Source organism: Dermochelys coriacea, chromosome 3 (genome assembly GCF_009764565.3).
Source record: "Dermochelys coriacea isolate rDerCor1 chromosome 3, rDerCor1.pri.v4, whole genome shotgun sequence".
Lineage (NCBI taxonomy): Eukaryota > Metazoa > Chordata > Testudines > Dermochelyidae > Dermochelys > Dermochelys coriacea.
The window spans coordinates 44,854,010-44,880,818 of record NC_050070.1 but is presented as its reverse complement, the minus strand read 5'-3'; the positions used below and the strand labels follow the sequence as shown (position 1 = coordinate 44,880,818).

Below are 26,809 nucleotides of genomic sequence, written 5' to 3'. Positions count from 1 at the left end.
TTTAGTTTGACAAGATTTGTTTTTCATGAGCCCTTGTTGATGGGCATTAATTTTACTACTCTCCTTTTATTAATTACCTTGCCTGGGATCGATGTCAGGTTGACAGAACTATAATAACCTGGTTTGTCCCAGGTAATAGTCAGAACATAGGCTTTCTTCTGGAGCTTCCTCTGTGTTCCAAGAGTTTATATGCATGGATCTTCAAGGGGGGAGGGGGGAAATCATACCCCTAGTATTTAAAATGGAAACAGTGCTGGATTCTGCAGTCTAAGGCCACTTTGCGTAAGCCAGTTTGTGCTGTTCTAAAGGGGTTACAGGTGGCCAGTGGAGAATTCCCCCTGAGCAGGAGAGCTCTCCCATGATGGAAAGTTAGTGCAGGTGCCCTGCTGCTTCCTGCACTATTCCCATTCTTAGTGTATGGGGAAAGGAGGCAGCATGTTGGATGCCTGGATGATGTGAAAGGGAGCCTGGTAGGGCAGAATGGAGCCTGTGCAGTTCCACAATTCAGAGTGCAGCCCTTACTTGTGATGGGACCAGGTGGCTTTGAATTGTGGAGCTGCAACTAGAGCCCTGTGCCCCCACCCTTCGCGCCATCTGAACCAAGTCTAATATTTTCAGTCAGAAATAACTTAAAAGTTATGTTAAGTTTTTGTATCGGTTACTGTCAGTTTACCTGAAAAAAAATCATATCAATGATTTTTCAATAAAGCAGAATTTAATGGATTTCCAAATCTTTTATGGAGATGTCATTTCTCATATTAAACTTTGTAAGCTTTTGACATTTAGCTTTAGCTTCCTTTAATTCCTGAGCTTTACAAAATTCTTAAATCAGATTCATTAGCTGAAGTATACATCTTCTCTAGTCAACAATGTGGATCCCATGTCTGACTTGATCATAGGGGTTTCATTTTCATGATATTTCAATACACAGTTTTATCCCAGTTGTGCCTGTCTTCTCTCTGGGATCACCATTTTACACACAAGGAACTGAGCTCAAGTGACTTGCCCAAGGTCACACAGGAAGTATGGGGTGGAGTAGGGAATTGAATGTGGATCTCCCACATCCCAAGGCCGTGTCCTAACCACTGAGCCATCCTTCCTTCTCTCTAGTCAACTATTGTCCTAATAATAAAGGTCCTCCAATAATTTTTTCAGGATATTTTCCTTATTCATTATAGGATGTACCTGTTAGTACCATTTAATCTTCATTGGTCTCACAGGCAGTAACTATAAAACACTGCAAAATGGTCAGGTAAAACAGGTTTTTTTGCCTCAAAGAATTTATTCAATGATAAGCAAACAAGGTATAGTGTAGTAAAAATAATAAGATGAAAGTCAAGTATAAAAATGGTTATTGTTCCTCCTCTTGACACAAATCTTCAGTTTGGATAAAAGATGGGAATGAGAAGTATTTAATCACACCTAGGATCGACTTTTAGGTAAGGGCCTGAACTAGAAATTAAGAGATGTAGGGTTAAATCTTGGTCCCCTCTGCACTCAATGGGAGTTTTGTCAGTGATTTAAATGGAGTCACTTCTGTTCTATTGCTTGCTTTGCTACTGATTTGCTATATGGCCCGGAACATACCATTTCAGCTCTGAAAGGAAAAACAATCTATGAAACTGAACTAATAATATGTACCCACTGGTACTTCAGTGGATTTTTGAGAGGTTAAGTGAACTAGTATTTGCAAATTATATTGATGTCCTCAGAAGTTGAATTATAAATGAAAACAGAAAGCTTAGCCCTCAACTGTGTTACACTGGTTTTATGACATTGTAGCTCCATTGATGATGATAACTATACAGGCCCTTTATTAATAATAGTAATATTATAGATCATAAATCAATTTTACAATAACAAAAACTATTTAGGTAAAGCTATATTCAGCTTTTAACACTAACCATTTTTTGGCCATTAACTTTTCAGAAATTGGTCAGTTTCAAAGGCTATCTAAACTGATTTCATTAAAGTAATCAAATTGTAGGAACAAGAACTTGGAAATAAGATTTTTGTGCTAAGTCCAAATCCTCATCCATGGAGATTAATAGAGTTTAAGGCCAGAAAGGACCAGTAGATCAAGGCTGATATTATGGTAGGGGTCTACTACAGACCCAGGCAGAAGAGGTGGATGAGGCTTTCTTTAAACAACTAATAAAATAATCCAAAGCACAGGACTTGGTGGTGATGGGGGGCTTCAACTACCCAGACATCTGTTGGGCAAATAACACAGCAGGGCACAGATTATCCAACAAATTCTTGGAATGTATTGGACACAATTTTTTATTTCAGAAAGTGGAGAAAGCTATTAGGGGAGATGCTGTTCTAGATTTGATTTTGACAAATAGGAATGAACTAATTGAGAATTTGAAAGTGGAAGGCAATGTAGGTGAACACGATTATGCAATTGTAGAAGGGAAAACAGCACAATAAAGATAATGGATTTAAAGAAGGCAGACTTTAGCAAACTCAGGAAGTTTTTAGGCAAGATCCCATGGGAAGCAAATCTTAGGGGAAAAACAGTTCAAGAGAGTTGGCAGTTTTTCAAAGAGACATTATTAAGGGCACAAGTGCAAACTATACCACTGCATATGAAAGACAGGAAGTATGGCAAGAGACCACCCTGCCTTAACAAGGAGATCTTCAATGATCTGAAACTCAAAAAGTGTCCTATAATAAGTGGAAACTAAGTCAAATTACAAAGGATGAATATAAACAAATAACCCAAGTGTGTAGGGAAAAAATTAGAAAAGCCAAGGCACAAAACAAGATTAAATTAGCTAGAGACATAAAGGGTAACAAGAAAACCTTCTATAAAGACATTAGAAGCAAGAGGAAGACCAAGGACAGGATAGGCCTCTTACTTGGTGAGAGGGGAACATCAATAACAGAAAATGTGGAAATGGCAGAAGTGTTAAATGACTTTTTTGTTTCAGTTTTCACCAAAAAGTTTAATAGCAATTGGATGACTAACAGTGAATGCCAGAGAAAATGAGGTAGGATCAGAAGCTAAAATAGGGAAAAAACAAGTTAAAATTACTTAGACAAGTTAGATGTCTTCAAGTCAGCAGAGCCTGATGAAATTCATTCTAGAATGCTCAAGGAGCTGACTGTGGAAGTATTTGATCCATTTGCTATTATCTCTGAAAAATCATGGAAGATGGGAGAGATTCCAGAGGACTGGAAAAGGGCAAATGTAGTGCCAATCTATAAATAGGGAAATAAGGACAACCTGGGGAATTACAGACCAGTCAGCTTAACTTTCTTACCCAGAAAGATAATGGAGCAAATAATTAAGCAATCAATTTGCAAACATCTAGAACATAATAAAGTGATAAGTAACAAAATGGTAAATGACTGCATAGGAAGCTGTACTTCAGAAAGGGATCTGGGGGTCATAATGAATCACAAGCTAAGTATGCGTCCAAAGGTCTGGGGTTCAGGAACAGGGCTTAAACAAGGTCATAATAGGGTATGGATGAGGCTGAAGTGTGCTGAAACAAGGCTGGGGCAGGCATAGGCAAGGCACAGAATGGAGGGGAGGCTGGAAGCCCAGGAAGTCTGTAACATTGTGAGGCAGCAAGAGGGTCCTAGCAGACTGGTACTGTTGCACAGATTGACTTGCAGCTCTGGTGAGAGTGAAATACCTGTACCTGGGGGTCATCTGTCCTGGGTCCAGCCCAGGAATAGCGTGCTGCAGCATGCCTGAGGGATGTCTCACTTCAGGCTCTGTGGAAGGAGTGAGTCATAATTGAGTGAGCGGCCCTGGTCCGGTTGTGGGTATGCCTCACAGGGAGTAGTCCTGCTGGGTCAAATTCTTTTCTCATTTACATTGAGGCAATGCCTTTGGTTTCAGTGGGATGCTATTGGTGTATGCAAGAGGAGATTTGGTCCACCGATTTCAGTGAAAGTATGGGCTTTAGTATCAGACCTTAAATTAACTTTTTGAATTTTGAGTAGTTTGAGGTGTCCCTTTAGTACCTTTGTAAAGGTGTCTGAGTTACAGAAAAAAGGGGCTTCTGACTTCCAAACACTTGGCAAGGCAAGTTATAGAAATATTTTTCTAAATACATCATTCCAAACTTTTCTGTAATTGATAGGGAAGTTATTATGTAATACACCTAAAATTCTTGGGGCAATAGCTAAATATAACTATAAAGTGTATCATTTTGTTTTGTTTTATGTCTGACAGTCATGGCAGAAGGTCAAAAAAGTATAAGAGAGAAAATCTTCAGGAGGGTAAACTAACTGAAAATAACATGAACATGTATTCATGTGCCCACAGCAAAGAAACGGCAGGGTTTGGGTAACATTTCATATGAGTTATGATGACTGAGCTGAGCACTTTCTAAATCATTTGTATGGTATATGTCTTACTAAATTCAGGGCCAGATTTTCAGTGGCTGTAACCAGAATAGATGCATTGATTTCAATGGATTTACACCAGCTGAGGAGCTGGCCCTCTATTTTTAACATGATCATCATATGCAGCTGTTATATTACTTCTTTATTGTTGGTACAGTTACAGGTGAAACAGTGTAAAATGAATGGGTACTCAATAGTTTGCCCAACTAGAGAAGGGGGGCTACATTGGCAGCTTGCTAGGGGGTCATATAATCACATCTAATTAGCTGAATGGAGCACAATTTAGGATCTCTCCCTTTATTAAGGTGTGACTTGTGGAGACTGTGGGTGTCAGTGTTCAATCCTTCATCATATCAGAATGGTCAGATCACACTACATGCTGAGACCTGTACTCTGCTGGCTGCATTTCCACAATAAAGATAAAGGTGGCCACAGGCAATTATACCCTTAGTACACTGAAAATAAACTCGAATTGCAAATATTCTGCCAGCACTCCAGATTATAAGATTTTTCTTTTTCTGCCCAGTGATTGGTGGGTGGATGGGTGAGGCTATATTCATTTTGAAACTAAACTGCTGTTTATTTTTGAGATAACTATAATATTTCATGTGTTCTCATCTCTGTTTAAGTTACTGTTTTGCCCCATGAAAGGTTTAATGATATAAAATAACTTAGGGGAGCACAATGAGTTTGTTTTTCCGCTCACACTCCAATTTCTTGCTGTACATATTTGAAAATCACCACAGGAAGACACTGCAATTTACTAAAATCAATATAATTAGAGAAAAAATGATGTACAATTCAGAAAACTACTGAACATGACTGAAATGCTTAGTGACCTGCAGAACTTCAGAGAGCAGTGTCTCAACTACTCAACTGGACTTTTGTGATGGAAATCTTACTTTTCAGCTTGGTTCATCTAAGCTCTTCTAAATGCCACTTCATGTTTGCAGCAGTATTTGGAAAAATCTCTATCATGCTTGATGCCATTTCAGATAACTATTCATGCTGAGAAACATGACACCACAATGTCACACTTGAACATAATTTCTTCACATTATTAACATTTACTTCTGTTGCTAAGGTGCAAATCTGTTATAAAAAGTCCCGTGTGAATAGAGAATTAGTTCTTTTAACAGTTTACTTTGGAGTTGTTTCTTTTAAAAGGATTTACAGCATTATTGATTATTTACAATCTTATGAACAGTCTTTGGTCAAAATCCTGCCCTTTCTATATTAAGCAACACAGCAAGGAGTGGGGACTGGTACGTAATCCTATTGCCTTCTTCTTCTTCTTCTTCACCACCACATTCCTCCTTATGACTCAACTCTGCCATAATGGCTGTAGGAAATCAACCAAATAATGATGACTAAATTAAAGGGCAAATAAGGATAGCTGTCACGTCCTTTAATTATATCATTAGTAATAATGAGCAAACATGTATAGACTGGATTGTCTCTTCCCGCCCCAGCCTCCCTTTGTCACTTGGCTTCTTAGATTGTAAATTCTTGGGACAAAAACATGTAGACTCATAGATATTAAAGTCAGAAGGGACCATTATGATCATCTAGTCTGACCTCCTGCTCAATGCAGGCCACAGAATCTCACCCACCCACTCCTGCGATAAACCTCTCACCTATGTCTGAGCTATTGAAGTCCTCAAATCATGGTTTAAAGACTTCAAGGAGCAGAGAATCCTCCAGCAAGTGACCCGTGCCCCATGCTATAGAGAAAGGCGAAAAATCCCCAGGGCCTCTTCCAATCTGCCCTGGAGGAAAATTCCTTACTGACCCCAAATATGGTGATCAGCTGAACCCTGAGCATGTGAGCAAGATTCACCAGCCAGATACCGAGAAAAGAATTCTCTGTAGTAACTCAGATCCCACCCCATCTAACATCCCATCACAGGCCATTGGACCTATTTACCATGAATAGTTAAAGATCAATTAATTGCCAAAATCATGTTATCCCATCATACCATCTCCTCCATAAACTTAACGAGTTTAATCTTGAAGCCAGATAGGTCTTTTGCCCCCACTGCTTCCCTGGGAAGGCTATTCCAGAACTTCAGTTCGCTGATGGTTAGAAATCTTTGTCTAATTTTAAGTCTAAACTTCCCGATGGCCAGTTTATATCCATTTGTTCTTGTGTGCACATTGGTACTGAGCTTAAATAATTCCTCTCCCTCTCCGGTATTTATCCCTCTGATATATTTATAGACAGCAATCATATCTCCCCTCAACCTTCTTTTGGTTAGGCTAAACAAGCCAAGCTCCTTGAGTCTCCTTTCATAAGACAGGTTTTCCATTCCTCGGATCATCCTAGTAGCCCTTCTCTGTACCTGCTCAAGTTTGAATTCATCCTTCTTAAACATGGGGCACAGCACCCACACAACAGAGACCAAAGACCCTCTGAGTGCTACTAGTATACTAATGTTACATAGTAATGATCCTGAAGGGCACATTTCTGCTTTTCTTTTCGTAAAAAGTTACAGCATATGCTCTTGCGCTAGTGCCTGTGTAACCCACACACCTTCTGGGTGTGGTGTTCTGTCCCGTTTAATGGCACTGAGACCACTAAGAGAGAGAGTTATAAAATGAGTCTGCTCTGCAGCCTTAGCTAACAAGCAGTTGGCTTTTAGCGCATGCAGTAGAGGCTCATGCACTAAGATCCAGAGGTCTCAGGTTCGATTATGTCTGCTTTCATTGGCAGTATATGCACAAGAAGTTAAGAGTTTAACTATTTCTCAAAACATGGAGAGTGTGTTATTCATTCCTCCTAACGTTCAAGAGCGTCAGATGCTTGGGGCTCAGCACCAGTCAGGATTCCATTCCATTCCAGGACCAAAAAGATTCCATTGCCCTGATCTGATGCATTACAGATTATTCTGTGAGTAAACTTGGAGTGGTAGAAAGGTAAATGAATTTTATTGCAATGTGTATTTCAAAAAGGTCTGAAACATGATGGCCTGCATAGTCAGTGGAAATAATGCCTTATGGAAACCTATAACACATCTCCACTGCAACTTGGAGGGGTTTCTGTGCATTGTTACCATGTCATGGTGCTGTACTACAGTTAATAGTCTGTTAGAATTTCCATTATAAACTAATTTGGCCAAATTTTCAGCTGGTATATCTCAGTGTAGCTCCATTGACTTCAATGGAACTGTGCTAGCTGAAAATCTGGCTCGCGTTATCAAGGGCAAACTTTCATGGGGTGCTTTGTAAAGAGAGTGCCCTGTAATTTCAGGATAGAGGAATGACTTCAAGTATGTTGCATTCTCTTGTGACACTTCTCCTGCAAGAAGTTTTAGTTTTAATCACTCTCATAAAGGGCTATTTAACCACAAAAATAACCTTAGGTGTCTGACAAATTCACAAAGCACACATAATCAGATTTATGGAGCACTGCTTGGACTGTAACTCTATTCTTGTTTTCTTTTGCTTGGATTTTTATTCTCGACTGTTATTTCATTGTTTTAATTGCTTTCAGGCAGACCTTAGGATCAGATTATTCAATCATTACATGGCCAAAACTTTCAGTGTTGTTCACATGAGTAAGGCTTTCCATGCAGAATGGGGTTTCTAAGGTTTTTGTTATTTATTCTTCCAAAAAACTATGTCCTAGGCCTTTAAAATCATATTCACTGCATCAAGGAATTTGCAATCTAAGGGCTGGATCCTGCTCCCAGTTTATGTAATGGGAGCAGACTCAAGCCCTTAATTAACTATCAAGCAGAAAGGGACGACAAAAAGTTATTTGAATATAATGTTAAATTAAAACTTTATGTTAAAATATCAATACCGTAGAGCAGTGTTTCCCAAACTTGGGATGCTGCTTGTTCAGGGAAAGCCCCTGGCAGGCCAGCTGGTTTGTTTACCTGCCACATCCACAGGTTCGGCTGATCGCGGCTCCCACTGGCTGCAGTTCGCCGCTGCAGGCCAATGGGGGCTGTGGGAAGCAGTGCGGGCCAAGGGACGTAGCAGCTGCCACATCCCGCAGCCCCCATTGGCCTGGAATGGTGAACTGTGGCCAGTGGGAGCTGCGATCAGCTGAACCTGCGGGATGTGGCAGGTAAACAAACCGGCTCAGCCCGCCAGGGGCTTTTCCTGAACAAGTAGTGTCCCAAGTTTGGAAAACACTGTCGAAGAGCCTGTGGAGTCATGTGTGAGGAAATCTCATTTAGATCATTGTTGGATCAAAATTTCAAATTCAACTGCAGCTGCATGCATGTCTAGTCATCTGAATAAAAGTGTTCTGCCTTTTGGATATACTGAACACTACAGCTTCCATGGAAGCTGTAATAGGAGCGGCAGGTGCTCAATACTTCTGAAAGGCAGGCAAACATCAATTTAGGTGCCTAGATGTGGATAGAAGGGCCCAATCTGAGATGCTCAAACTTAAAAATATTGGACTTTGTCTTCAGTCAAAACTGCTTCTTGCTTGTGCAGCTCTGAATAAATGTGACAAAATAGCTTTGTACTCAGTTTTAATGTTAATCTTGTCATATAACATTTCATTTAACAATATATATACACAAATCCCTTTTTTGTCCGTTAATCCATGTAAAATACACCCCAGATTAGTTTTAGAAGAGTTGGTAAACAATGCAAGTATCTATGCTACTGGAAGCAGCCTTATTGACTTTCTGTCTGAGTGCTTCTTGGCATAAGCTTCAATATAACATATAGAGGACAACCACAGAGACATTCATCGTGGGCAGCATTAACATATCTCAGAGCTGCAGTGTCATAAATATAAAGGGAAGTGTAACCACCTTTCTGTATACAGTGCTATAAAATCCCTCCTGGCCAGAGGCAAAACCCTTTCACCTGTAAATGGTTAAGAAGCTAAGGTAACCCTGCTGGTACCTGACCCAAAATGGCCAATGAGGGGACAAGATTTTTTCAAATCTGGAGCAGGGGGAGGGAGGGACAAAGGGTTTGGTCTGTCTGTGTGATGCTTTTGCTGGGAACAGATCAGGAATGCAGCCTTACAACTCCTGTAAAGTTAGTAAGTAAGTAATCTAGCTAGAAAATGCATTAGATTTCCTTTTGTTTAATGGCTGGTGAAATAAGCTCTGCTTGATGGAATGTATATTCCTGTTTTTGTGTCTTTTTGTAACTTAAGGTTTTGCCTAGAGGGATTTTATATGTTTTCAATCTGATTACCCTGTAAGGTATTTACCATCCTGATTTTACAGAGGTGATTCTTTTACCTTTTCTTTAATTAAAATTCTTCTTTTAAGAACCTGATTGCTTTTTCATTGTTCTTAAGATCCAAGGGTTTGGGTCTCTGTTCACCTGTACCAATTGGTGAGGATTCTTATCAAGCCTTCCCCAGGAAAGGGGATGTAGGGGTTGGGGGTGGTATTTTGGGGGAAGACATCTCCAAGTGGTCTCTTTCCCTGTTCTTTGTGTCAGTGAGGGAATAGTCCCGCTCTTATGGAGAACTTTTATGGCTTCCGCACTACCCCGGTGAAGTGGGCTAGCGAAAGGATCTGAGTCCTCACTCCCACTTCCTTTATTCAGTGGCCTCCCTGCCCTTGAGGACTCCCCTTCCACTCTCCTGTCTGGCAGAGTCCTCATAACCCCAACAAGGCTGGGCCCAGGATTCCTGGGGGGCTTGACCCCCAACCTTGCTGTGGTCACCTAGGACAGGGGCTAGGGTGTCCCCACTCCGGGGTACTCTCTCTTCACTGGGCACTCCTCTGACCCACTAACCATTACATACAAGTTAAAGCAAATGCAAGTTATTTAATCAACAATTAATTTAAAAAAGAATAAGGCAAAATGGGAAAGGTTAAAGGAAACACATCAACCCGCTCTGTGGCAGGGAACATCACAAACAGTGTCTCTGGAATGTCCGGGCAGTTCACAGTCTGTTCCCTGCAAGTCCCAGGCCTTCTTCTCAAGCTCTGGCTATGCTGTAGGGGTGCTGTGGGTTGGACACTTGCTCTGGTGGTGGCCACACGCTCTCAGGCTCCAGGTGGCAGGACCCTTCTTCCTAGTGCCATCCCCGCCCTGTCAGGGTTATGATCCAAGCCTGGCCTGCAGAGCCTCTTGGCTGAGGCGTCTCCCTGTGCTGGGCCCGCTGCCCAGGGTCCCCCTCAGTCTCCCCATCTGCTCACTGCACCCAGCTCTGGACTGCTCCAGCCCCAGCTCCACCACCCTGTCTCTGCACTGCTGCTGCTGCTGCTCTGCCTCCAGCTCCCTGGGCACTTCTTCAGCCCCTCTGGTTCTGGTTGCTGCAGCTCTGCTCCCAGGACAGATCTGCTCTGCAGGCTGCTTCTGTGACTCTGCTCCCAGCACTGACCTGCTTCCTGGGCTGATTTTCTGGCCCCTCTGGCTCTGGTTGCTGCAGCTCTGCTCCCAGGACAGGTCTGCTCTCTGTGGGCTGTGCCTCTAGCTTTAGGGTTGCAGCTCTGTTTCCAGGACAGGGTCTGCTCTCTCTGGGCTGCTTTTCTGGTCCCTCTGGATCTGGCACAGCTCTGCTCCCCAGCTTAGCTTGGGCCCCTGCTTTCTCTTTAGCTCAGCCCCACGCTGTCTAACCCAGGCAAATCCAGCTCACACGGAGGATGGGTCCTCCCCGGCCTCCAGACTCTCTGATTAGCCTGCCTGCCCTGTCATTCAGGCTGACCTGGAGCATTGGCCTCTCCCATTGTTCCTCGGGGCTGTCAGTCTCAGGGTCCTGATTCCCCATCGACCCTTCCCCCTTTTTAGTACTGGGAGCTAGCAACTAAAACACCCCCACTGAATGTTAGTAAGGGGGCAACAGTCCCCTTACATTTGTTTAAAACAAATGTTGGTGGTGGCAGCATACGGTTCAAGGACGCGGCAAAGTTAATACCTTGGGGAAGTTTTTAACCTAAGCTGATAAGAATAAGCTTAGGGGGTCTTTCATGTGGGTCCCCACATCAGTACCCTAGAGTTCAAGTGGGGAAGGAACCTTGACATACAGTATCATTATATTTGCAGTTTTGAAAATAGACATGATGTGTATTCAACTTTATAGAAAAAAGCTAGGATTTTGAAGTTCAATCAGAATCAGAAAGTTCTGACTCCTCAGTTTGGGGCTATTCTTTAGATATTTTTATTGGACAGCTCATAGGCATTACTAGAATAATAAGTAATACTTATGATACACCTTTCAAGAAGGTGTGCATGCAATTTAAATTGAAACAAGTACTAGTTGGATTATTTCGTATGAAAAGTTTGTTGGATTTGGCCAAATTTGCTGTTGGTGAAGTGTAAAAAAACAACCATGTCTTTCACAAATGTTAGTCATTTGTAGCTGTTTAACAAATAATGTTTTAAAACATATTTGTGTTTTTGAGTATTCAGAATTCTAGAAATAGAGAAATTGTGTATTGGGTAAGACCAATAGTTCATCAAGTCCTGTATCTTATTTCTGACAATGGTCAGTACCAGATGCTTCAGAGGAAGTTTCTTGCATGTCTTCAGAACTTAGCATTTAATTTGAAATATATTTCTAATTGTAGAATCCAGCAGAACAAAAACCACACAGGTGGTTGTGTTCAAATAGCAGTTGTATAGGTGTCAGGGTTTGGCTCATTTCTTCTAGAATTTGATTTGCAGTTTTTCTGAGTTAACATTGCTGTGGAATTCATTTTTTTTTATTATTTGAATTTCCTGGAGAAGATAGTGTAACTGTGTAAGCATCAAGTCTAGGATACTTAGGTTCTGTTCAAATCCCCAAAGGGTCAGCTCAGCACTGCTGCCTTCTCAGCTAACTAAACTGAGTATCATGCAGTAAAATGTGTGATGATGTTCCAAATGAAACCTTAATGAAAACAGATCGTGTCTATTCTCCATGGACAATAAAAATGCCTTGGTATTTCTTATAATGGTAGGGGGTCTGCTCTGGTATACTTAGCAAAAGCTGGTGCAATGTACTATATGCTGGTTGTCTTCCATCTTTCACCTAGACAATGGCTGTATATTAATGGTGTTGCATGTATATTCTACAGCTGTATGTCGTCTGCCAATAAAATGGTAATAGCTCATCTTCTGTGCTTTCAATACCTCCCTTTTCCAGATGTTATCTAATAAGAGTGGCATCGTGTGTGTTGTTTACAGAAAGCGCTCCTAACTAGATCTGGATCCAGTCTCCCTCCAACCCTTCCAAATCTAGCTCCAAGCTGCATGCCTCGGGTTCATTTCTTGTGGTTTGCACCGCTGACAGTGGTCTGAAAAAAGTGTGTGTGGGGTTTATCATTTATAAAGAAAGGAAAGAACCTCTCATAAGGCCTGTTCCTATTGATTCTGCCCACTCAGCCTCACCTCTGCTCTTCCTGCAGCTCCTCTCTAAGGTCTGCAGTAAGAGCTGCAGTAGGAATCCCTTCTTCCCAGGCTGGGTATTGCAGGGTGGGAGGGGAGCACAGGATCTATATCTGTTGCTGCTGGAAGGGGCTGGGAGAGGAGGGAGTGGAGCTGCTCTGAGCTGCTTGACTATTTCTGCTCCCTCTTCCCCTGTTTGTAATTATCGGGACTACAAGTTTACTCTATTTGTAAGCTTAACTAAAAGAACTATGTACAAGTTTATAAAATGTCATAATAACCTAGAATGACAAATGTTGATGTGAAAAGATATGAAAGGAAAACCGAATTAGGCTCAGCAAACAGGCCTACTGACATAGTCCTTGAGTTATTGTGAAATCATTCTTAGTGAAAACAGAAGATGTAGACCCAGAAATGAATGAACCAAAATCAGTGTGTCAGATATTAGGCCTAATTGGTGGACAAAATAAATGAGGGGATGGGCTATTTCACCTGTCACTCCCTTGTGGGTCCTTAAAGAAAGAGACTGGGGGAGGGAACAATACAGAAAGAACAAATGGCAGAGGAGGAACAGACAAAGGCTGCTGGAGTGATCTTCACCATTGTGGCTGCCACCCCCATGATCTCCTGGAATTCCAGGCCTCCATCATCCTGATCCTGACAGATGGCCTGAGCAGACAAGGCCAGAGAGAGGGACCCGATAACATCACCCCACCCCTGCCAGCTTCAGCTAAATCCCAAACACAGCCTGATATGAAATGGGATTGGACTTTAACAACAGCAGCCACAACAGCCTAGCTCATCTCAGCTTTTCCCCCCAAAAGGAAATTACCATGTCTGTCACCATCTACAAGGCTGTGTAACAAAGGGGAGTTCCTTCTAAAACCTCTTTCCAGCTGAAGGGAAAGGGAACAAGGGATGTTGTTAAAACAAAAGCCTTACTTAATCTTTTACATTTTAACCATTTCCCCTTTTCTTTATCTGTAATAAGAGGTTAAATAAGAGGAATTTTAATTATGTTAGCCATGATACTAAGCAGGCTGAGGTCTCTGTATACCAAACCTTGGACAAACACTGTTTAATGTTGGACAGTGACTGGGTTATGTTAACACCTTTGGCTCATCTGTTCCATCTAAATTAATACAACACCTCCTGCCCCCTATAAGAACAGCTGTGGCTCCTGAGGGGTGGGAGAGGAGAAGAGAGTTCTGCCTGCTTCTTGCAGCAGTTCTGATTGGCTGCTCTACCTCAGGTGATGAGGCAGCGGGGAAAGCTGTCAGTCAGAGGGGGCTTTCCCTCGGCAGAACTGAAATGTGCGCTCCTTTGTGACCTGTCTGGAGTTACAGGAATTTTATTTGCTGGGTCTGTGGCCCCTTTCAACTAGCCATGTTTTAAAGTGCTGGTGGTTTGAAGGAGAGAACTGCTCCCTTACTTGGATGAAAGGCTGGAGCCTTGGTTAGTTGACAGCATGCTGTGTTTCATTAAGTTAAAATGAGACAGTGGCTCATAATCCTTTTTTAATTGTAGCCAAAAGAACTCAGCCTGATGCTATGCAGCCTTCTCTTTCATCAGATGCACCAATAATCCAAAAGACAGCCTCTGAATACACTTCAAAACCAAAGACAGCTTCTGGCAGAAATCTGTGTGTGTGGGTTATGTATATTTCCTCCAAACAGTGAAGTTCATAGATTCATAAATTCCAAGGCCAGGAGGGAGCAGTGTAATAATCTAGGCTAATCTCCTAGATTAGATTAGAACACAAGACATAGAATTTCCCCAAAATAATTCCTCGATCGGATCTTTTCAAAAAAAAATCCAATCTTGATTTTAAAATTGTCAGTGATGGAGAATCTACCACAAATATAAAAGGTATGCCTTATTTCCAGTGTAAAAAGGACAGGGTGTTTTTTAAGCTGCAACAACCAGCCAAAAGCGAAATTTGCAGATTATACTTACTTAAAGCTTGTAACGAATCAATCATTAAGTAGTCACTTGTAAACTGCACCTTTTCTTTAACATCTAGCAAGATTTTTAGATTTTAGTCTGAAGAAATTCTATTTTCCAACAGCAAGGAGAATATGATCTTTTAAATGATTGGCTAGGAGAAGCAAGGCTTTACACTCAATTTAGTGGAAGTTTTCTGTTTGCTTGTCTGTAACATAACTTTGTAATGCCACATCCAATCAAGTCCAAAATGTAAGGAAATCTTCTAGGCATGCATCAATGGACAGAATCCTATTAATTTTGGTACAAATTGGAACACTGGAAAAGCCTGATTCAGAGAAAAACAAGTGCCCCCAGATTGTCTGGTGCTACAGGCAGAGGTATCTCTCTACTGCCCCCTGCAGCTGCCTACACATATCAGAAGCAGCAGCTTAACTTGCTGCATGGAGAGCTTGTCTGTGGTCTGCTGTCTGACAGAAATCAGAGAGCCTTACAAGGGAGAGTTTACAGGGGGAAACAGAGATCTGGGGTAGGAATAGCAGAGTGGGGCAGGAAAGTGGAAACCCAGAAAAGGAGGGGGTAAGGGTGGGAGGAAAGCAGCAGGGAAAGGAGGAATGGGACAGTTGCAGTGGGTGAAGCAGGGACTCAAGGGGTGGGGAGGTGAAGGAAGAAGGTACTCAGAAACTGGGGCAAGAGGTGTTGCTGGGGGGAACAGGGACCTGGAGGAGAGTGGGAGTCCCTGAAATGGGAGGGAAGGGGGAGAAGGAGGGAATGCAGGGTGTAGATATATGTTTATGACAGATTGTAATTTGGAGACGCTCCCTCATAAGGGACAGTGTTGTGAGTGTGGGAATTTGGAGATGTGCTTGGAGACAGGGGCTGGGAACACTGCATGGCTGTGTCCAGCAGTTCACCAGAGACACTCTCCAGTTTGTTTTATTAAAGTTTAACTCCTTTCTGTTTCACTGGTTTGTTATTTAATGAATCCTAAGATCGTTACATTGTGTCAGAAGTGTTGAATGAGAAGGAAACTGCAGTCATTTTGAAGTTAACTCCTGTCTTTGCAATTGAAAGCAGAGACAAAGGGAGGCACCAAAGAAGCATGTGGAGCACCAGGCACTGAGGCTTTTGCATGTGTTTGGTGAGCACAATAGTAGCTTGACTAGCTTCAGAAGGGGAAAAAAAGCCAAAATGGATGTGTTGCAACCTCCATACAGTCTGTAATTGTCAGGCAACTTTTCAGAGCCTGAAAAAAATTCAGACAGAGATTTGAATTTTATTTAGCACCCATAGGAGGAGAGGAAAAATGACAAAACCCGGACTGGAATGATTTAGTTGGTGTTGGTCCTGCTTTGAGCAGGGGGTTGTACTAGCTGACCTCCTGAGGTCCGTTCCAACTCTGATATTCTGTGATAAAGTGAAATCATCTATCTCAGGGAGGGGGAGGAGCGAGGGCACTACAGGCTCAGGGGAGGGGTGGAGTGGAGTGGGGACAAGGACCATGGCAGAGCCAGGGGTTGAGCAGTGAGCACTCCCCAGCACACTGGAAAGTTGGCACCTGTAGCTCCAGCCCTGGAGTAGGTGCCTATACAAGGAGCCACATACTAACTTCTGAAGAGCTGCATGTGGCTCTGGAGCCACAGGTTGATCACCCCTGATCTATCTTTTTACATGTTGGGGAGGAAGCATTGGATATGTAAAAGAACTTTAAGTTTGAAGGGGAGAGCATGAAGTTAAATAAAATACTAACTAAATTTCAGGACCCCTGCATGCAAAAGGGATGAAACCTTTGAGAGAGACAATTTTTTTTACACGCATGCAAAAAACTGATGACACCAAAGAGCAAAATGTCACAGAATTAAGGAAACTCATTAAAACCTGTTACTTTGGTGACTTGACAGAGTCTCTGGTTAGAGACAAAATCATTTATGGCATTAAAGACAATGTGTTAAGAGAGAAACTGCTCCATGAAGGAGATTTAACTTTAGAAAAAGCTCTCCAAATATGCACGGCAGCAGAAACTGTGAAAGCACAAGCCAAAGCACTGAATTTGCCAGAAGGGGTTAGCCAAGTACTAAAGAATATAGCCAGACTAGGACAAATCAGAAAGTGGAACCATTTGCTATGAAAACCACTGCTAGAAGGAAGATGGTACAGAGGATTATGTGGAAGGTGTGGATCACAATATGGCTCCAAACAATGTGTTGCCTTTGGGAAACTCTGTTGTAAATGTCGGGGAGAATAATTATTTTACAAAATGCTGCAGATCCCAAATGCAGAAAAGTCAAGTGCACTCAGTTAAAGACAATCTGGTTAACGAGTTTTTCATAGATGTACTGGGATCTAGAAATGATACTGCCTGTGACTGGGACTGGAACAATTACTCCACTGAAACTGGATACAGGAGCTTAGGTTAATATTCTTCTGAACAAGATTATGAGAGACTGAAAATAAGACCAAAACTGGGACCAACAAAAATAAAAGTAACTGGTTATTCTAGAACAAATATACCAGTGAAAGGGAAGTGCATTGCTAGCATCAACCATAAAAACGCCACGTACAGGTTCTCATCCATTGTAGTGCCAAAGGACGTGATACTAATTTTAGTCCTGGCTGCATATGAAAAACTCAATTTGGTAACACGGGTGCTCTCACTACAAGATCATAATGAATCAATGAATGATAAATGAATCATAATCGGGCTATGAGGCATTTTTTCGGGATTATCATGACCTGTTCCAAGGGGTGGGTAGCTTGCAGGGTGAACATACAATCTAGATAAACAAGCAGGTCCCTCCAGTTATCCATCCATGTAGAAAGGTGCCAGTTTCACTCCATGATAAACTCAAGGATGAGCTTGCAAGGATGGGCACAATGCAAGTAATACAAAAAACTGAGGAGCCAACAGAATGGGTGATCTCCCTAGTCATGTAAAAAAGTAACTCCCATTTATGCAAATCCTGGAAACCTGAATAAGGCTGTAAAAAAGAGAACATTTCAAACTACCAACCAGAGAAGAGATTATGGCTCAATTTGCAAATACTGAATATTTCAGTGAATTGGATGCATCCTCAGGGCTTTGGCAACTAAAATTAACTGAAGAAAGTTCAAAGCTATAAACATTTAATACCCCATTTGGAAGATACAGATTCTGACCCCTCGGCATAGCTTCAGCACCAGAAACGTATCACAAAACCAGAATATGACTTATGAACATATTAATGGTGTTGATACCTCAATGGATGACATCATCACCTGGGGATCAATGAAAGAGGAGAATGATCGTAGACTTCAAGATGTTCTGGATGCAGCTAGAATTGCAAACCTCAAACTAAATAGGGAGAAATGTGCTTTAGTGGTTACAGAACTGACTTTTGTTGGGGACATTATTTACAATGAAGGTGTAAAATCTGATAAAAGGAAGATTTCAGCCATTGAAATGATGTCACATCCCCAGTCAAAGAAAATGTCCTATGGTTCCTGGGAATAATTAATTATCTTGGAAAATTCATACCTAATCTACCAAAGCAGTGGCTTTGAGAAAACTCCTAGAGAATAGAAATGAATGGTATTGGGGTGCAGAACAGGAGAAATCATGGGAAGGTTTAAAACAACAACTGACACAAGAACCAGTGATGAAGTTCTAGGCATCAGGAAGGCCTGTTAAAATCTCAGCAAATGCTTCATAATCTAGGTTAGGTGCAGTGATTTTACAGAAGCATGAGGATTGTTGGTAACCAGTGGCAAATCACTGACTGACGCAGAAACCAGATATGCACATATCAAAAAGAAGCCTTTAGGAATATTGTTGGCCTGTGAGAGATCTCAGTGAGTTTATTTCCACAAAACCCTGATAGCATTATTTAGCAAACTGCTAAATGACTGCTGTACCTTAAGGATTCAAAGAATGATGATAAAGTTGCAAAAGTATTGATTTGGTTGTGACCTATGTGCCCATTAAATTCATGTTCACTGCAGATGCACTTTCCAGAGCAGAGTAGCAGCTGTGTTAGTCTGTATTTGCAAAAAGAAAAGGAGTACTTGTGGCACCTTAGAGACTAACAAATTTATTTAAGCATAAGCTATAGCTCACTTCATCGGATGCTTTTTTTTCCACTGAATGCATCCAATGAAGTGAGCTGTAGCTCACGAAAGCTTATGCTCAAATAAATTTGTTAGTGTCTAAGGTGCCACAAGTCCACCTTTTCTTTTTCCAGAGCAGTGGCTCCCATGAAACTAGAGAAGACTTTAGAGACAGAAATGCAAGCCTATGTATATCTGATTGTCAAGTCAATTCCCATAGCTAACAGGAAACTGCAACAAATGAGAGAGGAAATGGAAAAAGATGAACATTTAGGAAACTTTAAAAAAGTGATAATTAAAAGATGGCCTGAAGAAATAAGCAGTTGCTGTCCAAATATAAGAGACTATTGGAACTGCAGACATAAACTTACTGTGATAGATGGGGTGATTTTCAAGGGCAGAAAGGTTGTAATTCCAATGTGCCTTGTTAGGATATAGATATTCAGGCCTGTCTGTAAAGGCCTATACTCTAAGAATGTAGGTATATGTTTATCATTTAGCTAGTAATAGAGGTATACAAGAAAGAATCTGTGTAAGGCCCTTCTCTCACTGTGACAATCTGAGGCCCTGTTCTTAGGCCAGTGTCTTTGGCTAAGCAGCAGAGGCAGCCATAAGCTGGGAAGCGAACGGTCAGATCCTCACATTTCAAACTAGTCAATATGGGGCTGTTAGGATCCGATCTATCACCTCCAGAGAAAGGGAAGAGCCTAGAAGATGTAAAAGGAAATTTAGGTTGATAGTTTTGTCTCGTAAGAACTCACTTATCAATAGACACAGCTGGGAAACCCTTATGTCTTTATAGATGTAGTTGTGAAATCCTCTCTTCTGTATTGTTTTGTCATTATAGTTCCCACTTTGCTATTGTTTATTTACATGGTCTCTGTCTGGTTCTGTGATTGTTTCTGTCTGCTGTATAATTAATTTTGCTGGGTGTAAACTTATTAAGGGGATGGGATATAATTGGTTAGCTAATCATGTTACAATATGTTAGGATTGGTTAGTTAAATTGCAGTAGAATGATTGGTTAAGATATAGCTAAGAATATTACTATATAAATTAGGGGCAAACAGGAAGTAAGTTGGGATTCAAAAATAAGGAAAAAGGAACTTGGATTTAAGCTTGCTGGAAGTTCACCCCAATAAACATCAAATTGTTTGCACCTTCGGACTTCAGGTATTGTTGCTCTCTGTTCATGCGAGAAGGACCAGGGAAGTGAGAGAGCGAAGGAATAAGCTCTCTAACATGCTTCCAAAAGGAAATGCTATGGTAGATCCATGAGAGTCATTTAGGAATTGAGAAGTGCAAACAACAAGGATGAAAGCTGCTGTATTGGCCGCGGATCAATCATGACATTGCTAACATGGTAGGAAACTGTTTTCATGTTTGAAATACAAGTCATGCCAACAGGCAGAGCCATTGAGACCTCATCTAGTTCCACAAAGGCCTTATAAAAAAGTAGACACCGATTTATTTACCTGGCAATCAAAGGATAATTTAATAGACACAGTCTAGAAATTTGCACACTGTATCCAGAAATAAACAGTACTAATAATAAATTAATTATAGTTGGCATGGAGGGAAGCTTCTCCAGACATGGAATTCCAGATGAAGTCTTTAGCAATAATCGGCCACAATTTTCCAGGACAGATTTCAGGCAATTTGCCATAGATTGGGATTTTCATCACCCTAACCCTAATCCTAACCCTAACCCTAAATCCAAATTATCCCAAATCAAATACATTCGTGGAAAGGTCTATACGGACAATAAAGAACGTTATGAAAAATTTTTGACAGTGGGACGATTTGTATAAAGCTTTTTTAGTTTACACCTCAGGAAAATAGCTTTTCCAGTTCAGCTGTTAAGAAGAATATAAAATGGGAAGAAGGATCAGATCTAATTTACCAATTACTGATAACCTGAGAAATCTCATAACAATGCAACCATATGGAAAATGAAAGAAAATCAGAAATGGAAGCCGAAATATTATTTTGACAAAAGGGCCCGTGATCTCCCATTTCTTAATCCAGGTGATGGGGTTTGCCTGAGGATTCACACCTCTAATACTTGGGGTCAAATAGGTATCATGAAAGAACAGTTGCATCCAAGGTCTTATGCAGTCCAGACAGACCAGGGGGACACATTTCAACATAATTGAAGGGGTCTATGCATAATCCCAGAAAGTTTCAACACAGTGACACCTGAGGTTGACTCTGGCATTTCCCATCTGACTGATTCTTTATCATCAACGTACAAAGGAAAAACTGTCACTGGACAAGAGAAAAATTGAGACTCTAATAAAAGGTTCATACTGAGAAGATCAGAGTGGGAGATTAAACATCCTGAAAGTCTCAGGAGTATTGCTAACTGGCTAGGAGAAGGGATATTTGAGGAAAGTGAGTGGTAAAGACTCACTTGAGAGTGATGTGCTGGGAACATCTCCTCTCTAGGTAATTGACACATTGGGTTCATGGAAATGTACTAAATGGGTTGAGAATTTAATGTATGTGTTATTAGATAGTTAACTATGAGTTCACAACTAGGTCATTCCTGTTGATTAAAACCAGATCCAAAATGGATAATCGCCTAGTTGTTTCCTCAACTTTCTGAATCAGAAAGTTGTCCCTAACACATGATAAGAACTTGCAGGACATATTATATTTTGCTGTAATAATCTTCCAGCAGATATCAGGGAAGTAAAAAAATCCCCCATTAATACTAGCTCATGTGTTAGATAATCTTGTTACCTGCTTATAGAATGACTCATCCACTTCCTCTTTCTGATTTGGTGGTCTATAATAGACCCACCATAACATAGCTACTATTCTTTTCCCTTTTTTATCCTCACTCAGCGACTCTCAGTAGGTCTGTCACCTACTTCCTCTTGGAGCAAATGTCTACATTCTTGACATACAGTGCAATGCCTTCTCCTCTTTTCCCATATCCTTCCAGATTAAGCTATATCTTTCAATGCTGGGAGTTGTCCCACCAAGTCTCTATAATGCCAGTTAAGTCATAATTTTCTTCATATGCCATAACTTCCAGTTCATCCAGATTGTTCCGCATACTTCTTGCATTTGTATACAGGCATCAAAGATATTTAGAACACTGTCCTGTTGCTTTTTTTGTCTTTTTAATGCAGTTGTGGTTTCTAGACCCTTCTCCATAAATCAGCTCCCTTTTCTTGTCTTCATTACTTGATTCTCATTGGCCAGATTTTTGTCACCATCCTCTATAAGACCTACTTTAAAGTTCTCCTAATCAGGTTAGCCAGATGATGTCCAAAGATGCTCTTCCCAGTATTTGATAGATGAAGCCAATCCCAGCACAGTAATCCTCTTTCCTGGAATATCAGCTTGTTGTTCAAGAAGCCAAAACTCTCTCACCAACACCACCTGCATAGCCATGCATTTACTTCTATGACTCGAAGTTCCCCGCCCAGGCCTTGAACCGGGAGTATGGACGAGAACACCAGTTGCATCCCAAATCTTTTACCCTTCTTCCCAAACCCACATAGTATACTTATATGCATTTGTCTCTCAGAATGTGTGTGCAAAATATGTGACCTGGGGTTATCTTCTTAGGCCTACACTAGATGACTTCCTAAGGTCTGTCCCAACCTTAATCTTCTATGATTCTATTCTGCTAATTCTCAGCCTTTAGCATAACTACTTCCACAAGACCTCATACTAATATAACAGGTCTTTAATTATAGCAAGTCTAATAGTGTTATTTGTTCTCAGTTCCCAGCTATTTGTTCTCCTACTCGCTGTTACAGCTTTCATAACTTCCATTGAGCAAAAGAATTATCGGTTACTCAAAACTACAAACCTTCCAAAATCAGACCAGGAGTCAACAAGAACCAATCTTTCAAGCATCTCAGCAGGAGACACTCAATCCCTTGTTGGATAGAGTCAGAGGGAATGATCTCTCACTTCTTATATTTCCAAGATTCAAAATACCATTTAAATGCTGACAATTTGTTTTGTGCAATGACAGTATACAAAGATATCACTTTCTGCATTACTAATAAACCAGTGTTAGATTCATCCATATCACCAAGAATATAAAATTATTCAGGCACCTAAAAGTCTCGTATCTCATGCTAGTCTGGCTGCCTTTTACAAATTTTGTATTGAGAGAAATTGCTTCTTTCCTGTCAACTCTTTATGGATGATAATACTGAATTTAAAAGAGGACGAAGATCCTATTGTAAAATCTCTCTCTCTTTGATGAGCTCACAAGAAAAATAATAATTTTCTACCATAAAGTTCTTAAATATTTTATGTGGGCCTTAACAGCCTTGTCTACTTATTTGCCTCTAAAAGATGTTACTGTCCTACTGTAAGCTTCTACAATAATTTCTTTGCTTTACATCACTCAGCCTGTTGAAGTTAAGAATCAAGCAATTTCAGGAACTAAATAGCCCTTTATTCAAAATCAAAGTTGGGTAAAATAAAAATAAGGGAGGTGTAGACAGAGGGCAGTAATCACCACACAAAAGAAAAGGAAAGCACTAGGTATAGGCGACACCACTAAGATAGAAAATGAGAATGTTTTTTGAGGCAACCAGGATATTTTAGGTGAAATCTGCCCAGAATATTCTCCACAACCTACCCATAAAAGAGCAGCTGATAGTACACTTGAGTTGAACAACACTCAGTCTTTCAGGGCTGGTCTGTGCTGAAAACTTACATCAGCATAGCTACATTTCAAGGCTTTGAAAAATTCACACCCCTGAAAGACATAGCTCTGTCAGCCTAACCTCCCTGGTGTAAACAATGCTGGGTCAGTGGAAGAATTCTTCCATTAACCAAGCTACCACCTTTCAGGGAAGTGGATTACTTACCTGAGAATGGGAACCCCTCCCATTGCTGAAGTGCCGTAGCATTTTAAGTGTAGACATATCTTCAGGGAAGGTGAAATCTCTGAAGAGTCGTGGAAACAAGCTCAGCAGGAAAATGACTGACACTGTGGACATAATTTGGTCTTGTCTGTTCTAAATGACTTGGGCTGATGGGACAAAGCTATCCAAGAAACTAACCTACATGGTGAAGATCTTCATTTCCCTATATTCTAATGCAGTCGAGGAATGTGCCTTGAGTACAATCAAGAAAAATAAAACTCTATTATAGAAAAATCATGGAGTTGTCTGAGAGAGCATGGAGTTGATCACAGCTATCAGCAACAGTTTTGAGCTGCCAAAGTCAGTGCTGAAAAACAAAGAAGGTAACTTCAGAGCATAGCAAACAACATTCCAAAACATGTGGATTTTATGATTAAGAAATCAGTATAATCCATAATATAGTACATTTTCTTGTGCAACAGAATATATTACTAGAAAATTCTACATTTTAAACAAATATTAGAAAAAACTAAAATATTTTATTATTTCTATAAAATATATGCACATATACTTAAATTTAAATATTTTCAGCCATTCAAATCACTGCACATTCTTCAAGTTGTCACCAGATTCAATGCTATATTTCAGTTTATTTATTTTTGTTTGCAAGAAGAAAAAGAAGGCGTAGAAAAAACACAATCCCAATAGAGCAAATGCAGTACACTAAGGACAGAAAAATGCAGTACGCTCCTGTGGAAGCAAACACTGCATAATTATCAGTGAAACCTGTGACACAGCATGGCCAGAGGGCAGCAGGAGAGTGTTAGAAGGGAGCCTTATTCCCTGTAGAGGGAAGAAAGGTTGCTATAAATTAATTAAAGCACCTGAAGCCCAGTCACATGATAACCCCCCCCCCCCCCCGGCTTCAATCAGACAAGAGAAGGAGTTGAAGTAGAGTGGATTGGTGTTGGAGCAGAGAGCAGTTTGGAGGAGTTGAAGCAGATTGGATTGGTGTTGGAACAGAGAGCGGTTTGGAGGAATTGAAGTAGAGTGGATTGGTGTTGGAGCAGAGAGCAGTTTGGAGGGAAGCAGAGGAGAGTTTGGAGAAGTGCTATGGTGAGCTAAGAAGACCAAGACCCTAGGTAAAGGGACACATGGTTTGTACAGAGGGAGGGCAGGAAGCCTATTTGGAAGGCTGTCAGCCCTCTCCCTTCCCAACCTGGTCCCTCCCCAATGGGACTCCACCCTTCTCTTGTATGATGTTGAAGGAGGGGGGCTATAGGAGGAGTGTCCCCCGTTGAACCAGAGATTAGGAGCCTCAATTCAGCTTCTTTAGAGGATGTCTTCTTGTAAATCCATGTCCAACTCCTGTTTATCATGTAATCATATCCCCTCTGTATGAATACCTGCACTGAATATCTGCCATAACTGCTACCTACTAAGCTACAAAATCTTGATCTTACCTCCTTCATCAGGTCCCTAACCTAGGGTTGGAAGGTGATAAAGCCTACCTTGCCTAAGCCAGTGTCAAGGTTCCTTCCTCACTCTGAACTCTAGGGTACAGATGTGCAGACCTGCACGAGAAACCCCCTAAGCTTATTCTTACCAGCTTAGGTTAAAAACTTCCCCAAGGTACAAACTTTGCCTTGTCCTTGAACAGTATGCTACCACCACCAAGCATTTTAAACAAAGAACAGGGAAAGAGACCACTTGGAGATGTCTTCCTCCAAAATATCCCCCCCAAGCCCTACACCCTTTTCAAGGGGAAGGCTTGATAAGAATTCGCATCAATTGGTACAGGTGAACACAGAACCAAACCCTTGGATCTTAAGAACAATGAAAAAGCAATCAGGTTCTTAAAAGAAAAAAGAATCACCTCTGTAAAATCAGGATGGTAAATATCTTACAGGGTAATCAGATTCAAAACATACAGAATTCCTCTAGGCAAAACCTTAAGTTACAAAATGACACAAAAACAGGAATCTACATTCCATCCAGCACAGCTTATTTTACCAGCCATTAAACAAAAGGAAATCTAATGCATTTCTAGCTAGATTTCTTACTAATTTAACAGGAGTTGTAAGGCTGCATTCCTGATCTGTTCCTGGCAAAAGCATCGCATCAGACAGACACTTTGTTTCCCACCCCCCCAATCCAGATTTGAAAGTATCTTGTCCCCTCATTGGTCATTTTGGGTCAGGTGCCAGCGAGGTTACCTTAGCTTCTTAACCCTTTACAGGTGAAAGGGTTTTGCCTCTGGCCAGGAGGGATTGTATAGCACTGTATATAGAAAGGTGGTTACCCTTCCCTTTATATTTATGACAGCCAGTCTTGTGGTAAGGGAAAATTTCTTCCCAGTCCCAAAGGAAAAAAAAAATTAGTGTCAAGCCCGTAGCAGATCATGAATTTCTTGGTCCTATGCTGATCCCATGGGTGGGAAGGTGGGTGCTGGTGGTCTGTGATGAGAGGGTTCTTACTGAGGTGCACAGGATATTAATGCCCTTTCTCAATAATGTGCCTGGTGGGTCTGTGGCCCCATCTGAACCAGTCATTCTGGTCCTCACCTTGGCTCAATCAGGTATTACTCCCTTTGTCCTCCTATCAGAACACAAGGGCAACAGGGACCATTAAAAAGCCATTAGTCATTTACTTTCTGCTAAGCCCAATGGTGTTCAAACTTTTCCAGTCACGCCCCCCTCTTATCAGTAATCAAATCTGTCTGTGCCCCCTCCATTACTGCAGAGCTGAGGCTTCCTCAGCAGCAGAGCATGGTAGAGCTGGGGGGTGGAATTGGGGATGGGGGAGGAGATGGGGCTAGAGGTGGAGCTTGTCTGGGGGCAAAAAGGTAATGAGGGCAGAGCCAGGTTGGGGGCAGAACAGGAGGTGGAGTGGCGCTGTAGCTGGGGTTGGAGCTGGTCAGGGGCAGAAAGGGAATGAGGGGAAAGCTTGTCTGGGGTTGGAGGTGGGCTGGAATTGTGGTACTCCTTCTCTGCCCCCCATGGGGGCTGGCCCTGGCTCCGCTGCACACCCTCCTGAATATTCTTCCATGCCTGCTGAAGGGAGCATGCCCTCCACTTTGAGAACCACTGGGCTAGCCAGACAAAGTTCCGCCACATTCACTTGCAATGAGCATTTCTTGTTTGTGTTTACTTTCTTTCTAGATAATTGTGGAAGAGGCTGGTTTAAATCATAAGGTCTTGTAAACTTATATAAACATCCCATATTAGTTAGCCAGAATAACCAGAACAAAATAGAAACTACTTTTTAATAAG

The 26,809-nt window shown here is 41.3% G+C and overlaps 1 long non-coding RNA gene across 1 annotated transcript; it reads left to right on the top strand.

The window, feature by feature from the left end:
* Positions 1-5,215: 5,215 nt before the first annotated feature.
* LOC122459639 lies at positions 5,216-24,694 on the top strand. Its single transcript, XR_006280459.1, has 3 exons — positions 5,216-5,226; positions 8,964-8,966; positions 24,478-24,694. It is a non-coding gene; the product is annotated as an uncharacterized LOC122459639 (long non-coding RNA).
* Positions 24,695-26,809: the final 2,115 nt, after the last annotated feature.